We start from the raw sequence: 7,644 nt of genomic DNA, 5'->3' as shown, positions 1-7,644 counted from the left end.
CTCTCTGACCCTCCCCTGTTCATGCTCTGTCTCTCTCTGTCCCAAAAATAAATAAACATTGAAAAAAAAAATTAAAAAAAAAATAAAAATTAAAAAAAAAAACGTCAATATATCAAGAAGACCTAGCAATCCCAAAAGTCTTCATTTCTAATATCCAAGACTGAAAAAGCAATGCTCTGCATAAAGTAAAACTTTAAGGACTTCACACGGAAATCCACAAATCCACATTTATAGGGATTTTAACACTACTACTTTGATAATTGATAGAACAAGTAGAGAACAATTCAGTAAAGATAGAAAGGATTTGAGTAACACTATTACTAACTGGACCTAATTGATAGCTATAGAACACAATGGGCAGAATACACATTATTTTCAACTGCATGTGGAACATTTTCTAAGAGAAAATACATGACAAAAATATTCACCAACTGGTGAAAGACTAGAAAAAATATAGTATATCCCAACAATAGAATTATACTCAGTGATAAAAAGAAGTGTACTATTGATACTATTGTATTATTGATACTACTGCAATAATCTCTAATAATTATGGTTTAATCCTAAATAATTATTCTGGGTAAAAGAATCCTTTTTTTAATAGCATACATAGTATATGGTTCCATCGTATGCAATCTAGAAAATGAAACTTATCTGTTGTGAAGATAAGCAATTCAATGTTTGAAGATTGAGGAAAGTTTGGGGATGGGTAGAATCTAAATAGGTATGATAACCATTTTGGTGTGATGAATGATTTTATAATCTTGAATGTGGTGTTGATTTCATGAGTATGTACAGATATGTAAACATATATGCTTCTTGGGTATATACATATATGAAAATTTATCAAATTGTTCAGTATAAATTGTTTGTTGTATCCCAATTACACCTGTAAAAATGAATGTCAAAGGTCTAGGTTTCTTATTTTTTTTTTATTAAAAATTTTTTTTTAATGTTTTGTTTATTTTTGAGTCAGAGACAGCATGAGCAGGGGAGGGGCAGAGAGATAGGGAGACACAGAATCCAAAGCAGGCTCCAGGCTCTGAGCAGTCAGCACAGAGCCCAACATGGGGCTTGAACTGACAAATTGAGAAAACATGACCTGAGCCAAAGTCGGATGCTTAACTGACTGAGCCACCAGGTGCTCCGATTTCTTATTCTTATATAACTTTTAATATAATATTTGTACTACTGGGGCGCCTGGGTGGCGCAGTCGGTTGAGCATCCGACTTCGGCCAGGTCACGATCTCACGGTCCGTGAGTTCGAGCCCCGCGTCAGGCTCTGGGCTGATGGCTCATGATGGCTCATGATGGCTCAGAGCCTGGAGCCTGTTTCCGATTCTGTGTCTCCCTCTCTCTCTCTCTCTCTCTGACCCTCCCCCGTTCATGCTCGGTCTCTCTCTGTCCCAAAAATAAATAAACGTTGAAAAAAAATTTTGTTTTTAAAAATATAATATTTGTACTACTAATATCATATTGTATTATGAATACTGTTATAAATATTATATAGATATAAATGTGACTTGATGATACAACTCTTTTCCACACTACTCAGATGATTTTGGAAAATACAAGCCCTGTAAAACATTTTAAAATTAGATTTGGAACCATAATTGTAATTTTATGTATGAAAACCATGCAGCTTGTTTCAGTAATATATCCCACGATTGAATGTATTTTGCTTAAAAAAAGTTAAATATTAATCCAAATCAGAATAGTTGTGAATGCTCACGAATATTGAAGATTTTTGTTGTTGTTTAATACTTGTTTTTATTTAGTACCATATATCCGTGAGAATATTGCATGGTTTCTTTCTTGGGTGGTTTTTGTAGACGTAATTTTCCAATCTCTGACCTGATGAACTGACCTTCAGGAAGTAATGCTTATTATAAATTATCTTTTTCAATTTCCACATGCAGTTCTGGGCCAGTTCCTAGCTACACTATTATCTGTCAGGTAGTGTCCTAATGATTGCAGGCAGTCATAGACTGCTTTTTATTTCTCACCTTTTTACGTTGGTTTTCTTGTGTGTAAAATAATTCTATTAGTGCAGAAGTAATTTTTGCTGAATATGAGATGATAACTAAATGAGTTAATAAAATGCTTTGCTGTGTTCCTTCAATCCAGTAAGTACTATATGTGTTTGCTGTTACTATTTTTAAAGAATATTTGTAAAAGAGAACTAATAAGGAGCTGAAAGGGAAATGATTGAACGAAGAAAGTATAAAAGTAAAACCAAAACAAACAAAACAAATATTAGATGGCTGGCAAGACATTTTTCAACGGAACATTCAGAGAATCTTCATCATCAGTAATCATCAAAACCAATGGAAACATACAGAATCAATTTGTTTGCAACTTTCTTTAAGGTTTTCACTGTTTCAAATTGCAATATAACTTAGTAAAACTGTCAAGGAAAAAAGTGGAAATGACATAAGTCAAATCTTGTACTTTGAAATAAAACCCATTTGGAGATCAATGTGTCTAATTAACACAAGATAGCTCGGGAGAATGGCTTGTAAATTTAGAGATTATATTTGGGATCACACAATAAGTTACACATTTTTTTTTCAAAAATTTTCCAGACTTAACTTTGGTAGAAAGTAAACATGCGATCACATATTCAAGAATAAATATATTTTAGGGACACCTGGGTGGCTCAGTTGGTTAAGCGTCTGACTTTAGCTCAGGTCATGATCTCATGGTTCATGAGTTTAAGCCCCGTGTCGAGCTCTGTGCTGACAGCTCAGAGCCTGGAGCCTGCTTTGGATTCTGTGTCTCCCTCTCTCTCTGCCCCATCCCTGCTTGTGCTCTGTTTCTTTAAAAAATGAATAAACGTTAAAAAAAATTAAAAAAAGAATAAATATAATTTATTATTTTTGAGACACTCAGTGAATTGACAAGGAAGGAAAAGAGCTATTCTCCAGAATTCTCAGCTTGATCTTAGTGGAAATACTAAAAAGTGATCTCAAGCATACTGTATTATTCTTCTGGTTCAACATTCCCTTTGGTACTCATGCTCTTTGGCTTCAAATAGATTCCACTTTAAAGAAAATGGATCATATTTCTTAATTTCATCAGTGGCGTAATAAGTTTTTATAAGAGAAGATATACCAGTCTTCCATAATATTTAAGAAAAATATCTTTGTTGACTGATTGTATCAGCAAATTAGAATATATCGTACATATTATTCAATGAAGAACAGTGATTATCAGCTAACTAATTAATAGTCACAACTAAGATTCATAAAAGATACATTGACTTTATGGACTATTAAATGTTTTCATTTGTTTTGAAGTTAGTATAATTTATCTAGGCTGTATTATGAATGTTTTTTATCTAGTAATGCTGATTTAGTTATCCTATTCCATTCATAGAGCCTTAGTACATTTACTTGACTTAGGGAGTAGGTAGGATAATGTCTACAAGCTTAGATTCTGCAAACTACAGCAAAGATGTGCCCAGAGTCTGGCTTCTAACCGGTGTGCCAAATTGAATACAATTATTTAACTTCTGTTTCCTTCCTCAATTATTTAATGTCTTTAAGCCTCGTTTCTATTTCTGTAAAATTGAAGTACTATCTACTCCTCAAAGTTAGTGTAAGGATTAAATAGCATGATATCTTGGTTGGGGTTCAAACAGAAACACAGTTTTAGGCAATAATACTAACATAAGACATTTATTGAATATAATTGCGGGAAACACTAGTAGAGTGTACATGAAGTGAGACAGAGAAAGGAGGGTAGCCAGTTCAGTTTGCACTATCTAGACAATATTACCTAAGGTAGTTGGAGCTCAATCCAACTGTACTGAACAGGCTTTTCAGAGTTACTCCATCTGAAAGGTGAGGAACTAGTGTGTTCTTGGTGGAATGCTATTGTGTGTGGTTACGGATGTGGAGAAGAGGGAGAGATTAATTCTCAGGCGATTCTTTTCCATTCGAATGGGTTCTGGCCTGAGAGAAGGTCCCAGGCAAAGAAACACAGATCCAAGTCTGGCCTGTATGTGTCCGACAGGGCAGGGTATGACTGAAAGGACCTGCTGTCATTATACCACACAATGTTTAACAGCACAAAGAGAAGTAATGAATAAGTAAGAGCTCTTTGCGTGGCTTCTGAGATTCCTTGGCATCTTCCGCTGGGAAATGGAGATGATGACAAGACTTATCTCTGTGGGATTTTAGTGATAGAATGCATGTAGTGTCTGGCCCACAGTTAAAGGCTACTAAACTGTGCTCTTCATATTTGTTCAGTGTTATCATTTGTTTATTGTCATCAAACTATGAATTCAAAAGTAGCCCTCCTTGTAGCATGCCCTAGTCCCTTTAATTATGCTGGAAATAATTTAATATATTAATAGGATGAGTGCCAGAATTTTAAAAATAAAATGGCAATGTTTTTATCACTTTGACTCCTGACAGTTTTGGTATGTTAACCACCACTTTTGGACTGACTCTGAAAATATAGCAAAAGGAGAAAAAAATTCCCAAAGCTTTTTCAACATGAACTACCCTCCCTAAAGTTTTCCTATAGGTGCTACAACTTCCAACACTTCCTAATAAATTTCAACTGCAAAAGAAAATTTCTGAACATATTTGTCTTAGGTGCTAAATACTGCATACTTCATTGTAATTTAAAAAACAAATTATCTTAAAAACCATGAAGTGTTTTATACTAACTTGGACTAAGTTTATTTTATACTGCTGGAAATTATAAAAGATATAGTAACCAAGTACATGGCTGGTGATTTGGGTTGTTTGGAATTATATATTAAATATTTTCTACATTTTCCCCCTGAAACAAAATGTCAAATGGAAATCGTTTTTCTTAGAGTTTAATGATGTCAAATTAAATTCTTAGAAGCCATAAAACTATAGACCTAGGAGGAACCTTGGGAACTGTCTAGTATAAACACACCATTGCACAGATGAGGAAATTAAGGTCCAGAGGGGGAGTGTGCCTTGGCCAAGGTTGCATGGCTCATTGGCTTTTTGTAATTCACCAGATTGCATTTGCTGATCTTTTCTTTTTTAAAACCATAATTAAGGTATTCATTTCCTTCACCTTGGAGAAATTACTTAATATTTCTTAAACTTAAATTTTTTACCTATTAAGTGATGATGATTTTATTAACACATTTTGTTACATTTACATACAGTCACTACGTGCCAGGCATTCTTAAGAGCGCTTTACAAGTAAGTGTTTTACAAGAGTAAATGCTTTGCAAATATTCCAAGTATTTGATGCTTACAGCAATCCTGTGAATTAGGTACTGTCGTCGTCGTGGTCATCATCATTATCATCATCATCATCATGTAAAGGATGTTACTACTGAGGCCCAGAGAGATTTTGTGACTTAGCCTGAAGCCACACAGTTAATAAATCACAGAGCAAGGCTTCAAACCCATGCAGCCTGCCTGCAGAAGTCATGCTCTTAATTATTACACAGGGCTGCCTCTCATAACTCATACTGAAATCAAAATAATATATGGAAAACCAATGGAAGCCAGTGTACTCATTATTTTTTTTTTAATGTGGAAAAAAACCTAAAGATATCTAGGATCTTCTTGTGTTTGAATATTGGCTCCATCATTATTAGCTGTGTGGCACTAGAAGAGTCACATATTTTTTGATGGTAAGATGTTTAATGTTGGGAGCAAGGGTTATTTAATGAAATTATTTGAGGAAAAATAAATATCTTATCACATTAATATATATTAATATACTATATTAATATAATGTGTATGGTAGTTCTTTATTAACTTTGAAGACTCAGGTAATGATTCATTGTGAGGAGAGGTTATAAAATGATATATAATCAGTCCTGAATGAATGGAATCTAAACACAGTTGAAATTATTAATAGTTAAAATATATTTGTCCATCTTCAAATCAATACGTTGTAGAAAATGGTAACAAAAATAGTGAAAAGATGATAAGAAAAAGTAGATACCTATCACGGAGGCCATAGAAGTAAGCCTGTCGGATCACTTTCAAGAGAACTTCCATGGAAGCAAAGTTCATTTGCTCCATTACTTTCATTCAAGCAGGGCCATAACTCCCCTAGCCGCTCCCAGCCAGTGGCCAAGCACTACTAGACTATTAGTGTTGGTATTGCTATAAGATATAGAACTCCTTGAAAGGGCAACTTTCACTTGAGGTCTCCTCATTTTCCCAGCAGAGATTTTCCCACACTTAGGTTGAGGTCTGGGATCCAAGGCTCTTCTTAACCTTACCATCCCCTACTTCCTTTCACAAGTGGAGACCTACAGCAAGATCTGAAGACTTTCTCCTTGCCTTCTCCAGATACCTTCTCCTTTATCTTTCACAGACTTCCCCTCACTGAGACTCTTGTACTTTTAAACTCATCTTAGCAATTTCTTCTTAGAGGACCTGAAATGGCACACTTATATTCCCACCATCCAGAAATCACCTATACTTAATATTTAGTGTGTGGTGTGCGAAAGCCAGCCTGTAATGGCCATAGGAGCTAAGTGTTTGTTTCTTCCCAGGTCTGGTAGCTTACCAGTTTTTACAGAGGTAGCTTAAAGTCAGCCAGGATGTGAGTACTTACAATGTGGAAATCTTTTTCTTCCCAGGGAGCCAATTGTTAAACATCTACCAGCACACCATGAGTATTTATCTTTTATATATATAAAATAGAACACATTATTTGGTAAGATATTTAATAAATAGTGAATATTTTTTCCATATCAGTAGTCTTCTACAATATTTTTAATTGTTTTTAATGTTTATTTTTGTGTGTATGAGAGGGAAAGAGAGAGCACAAGTGGGGGAGGGGCAGACCAAGAGAGGGAGACACAGAATCTGAAGCAGGCTCCAGGCTCTGAGCTGTCAGCCCAGAGCCCAATGTGGGCCTTGAACTCACAATATGCGAGATCATGACCTGAGCCGAATTCAGCAGTGTAACCGACTGAGCCACTCAGGCACCCCTACAATATTTTTCATGCTCTCATATTATTCCATTTTAGAGATAAGCATACTATACAGCTAATCCTCTATTGCTGAACATTTCAGCTATTTCCAAATTATTTTTGTCAATATATTGCCAACATAGGCAATATTACACTTTCAGGTTTTTTTTATTAACAATATCTTAATTTTCAACATTTTACTTTCAGATAGTAATGAACACAGTAAGGAATTTGTTACAAATTCCCATGTTTGTAACAACATAGTAAAGCTCTGTTCAAACCTGATCTTAGCACTTATCAATTAAGTGACTTTGGGGAATTTGTACTTCAGCTATTTCTTCAGTAAAATTGGCTTAATAATAGTATTTACCTCATAGATTTTTTGTGAGTATATAATTAGTATGTATAAAGGACTCAGAAAAGAACCAGCACACATAGTGAGCACTACAGATCCGTATACTCTTGTTATTACCACAATTGTTATTTTTTATTAAAAATTGTTTAAACATAATCCAAAATACTGATAAACAGAGTTTTCAGATAGCATGGTGGGTTTTAGCCAGGAATTTCACATGTGCTTGTTTTGTGTGGAATATATAAAGAGATAATACTTGTAATTTGTTTTATGTTTTGCATTTAATATTAAATATATGTCAGGAATTATTATCATTCCCACTGATAGCACTTATATTTCAATGACCAGAACTTGG

Source organism: Leopardus geoffroyi, chromosome A1, assembly GCF_018350155.1.
Source record: "Leopardus geoffroyi isolate Oge1 chromosome A1, O.geoffroyi_Oge1_pat1.0, whole genome shotgun sequence".
Taxonomy (NCBI): domain Eukaryota; kingdom Metazoa; phylum Chordata; class Mammalia; order Carnivora; family Felidae; genus Leopardus; species Leopardus geoffroyi.
Note: the sequence above shows the minus strand (reverse complement) of the source record.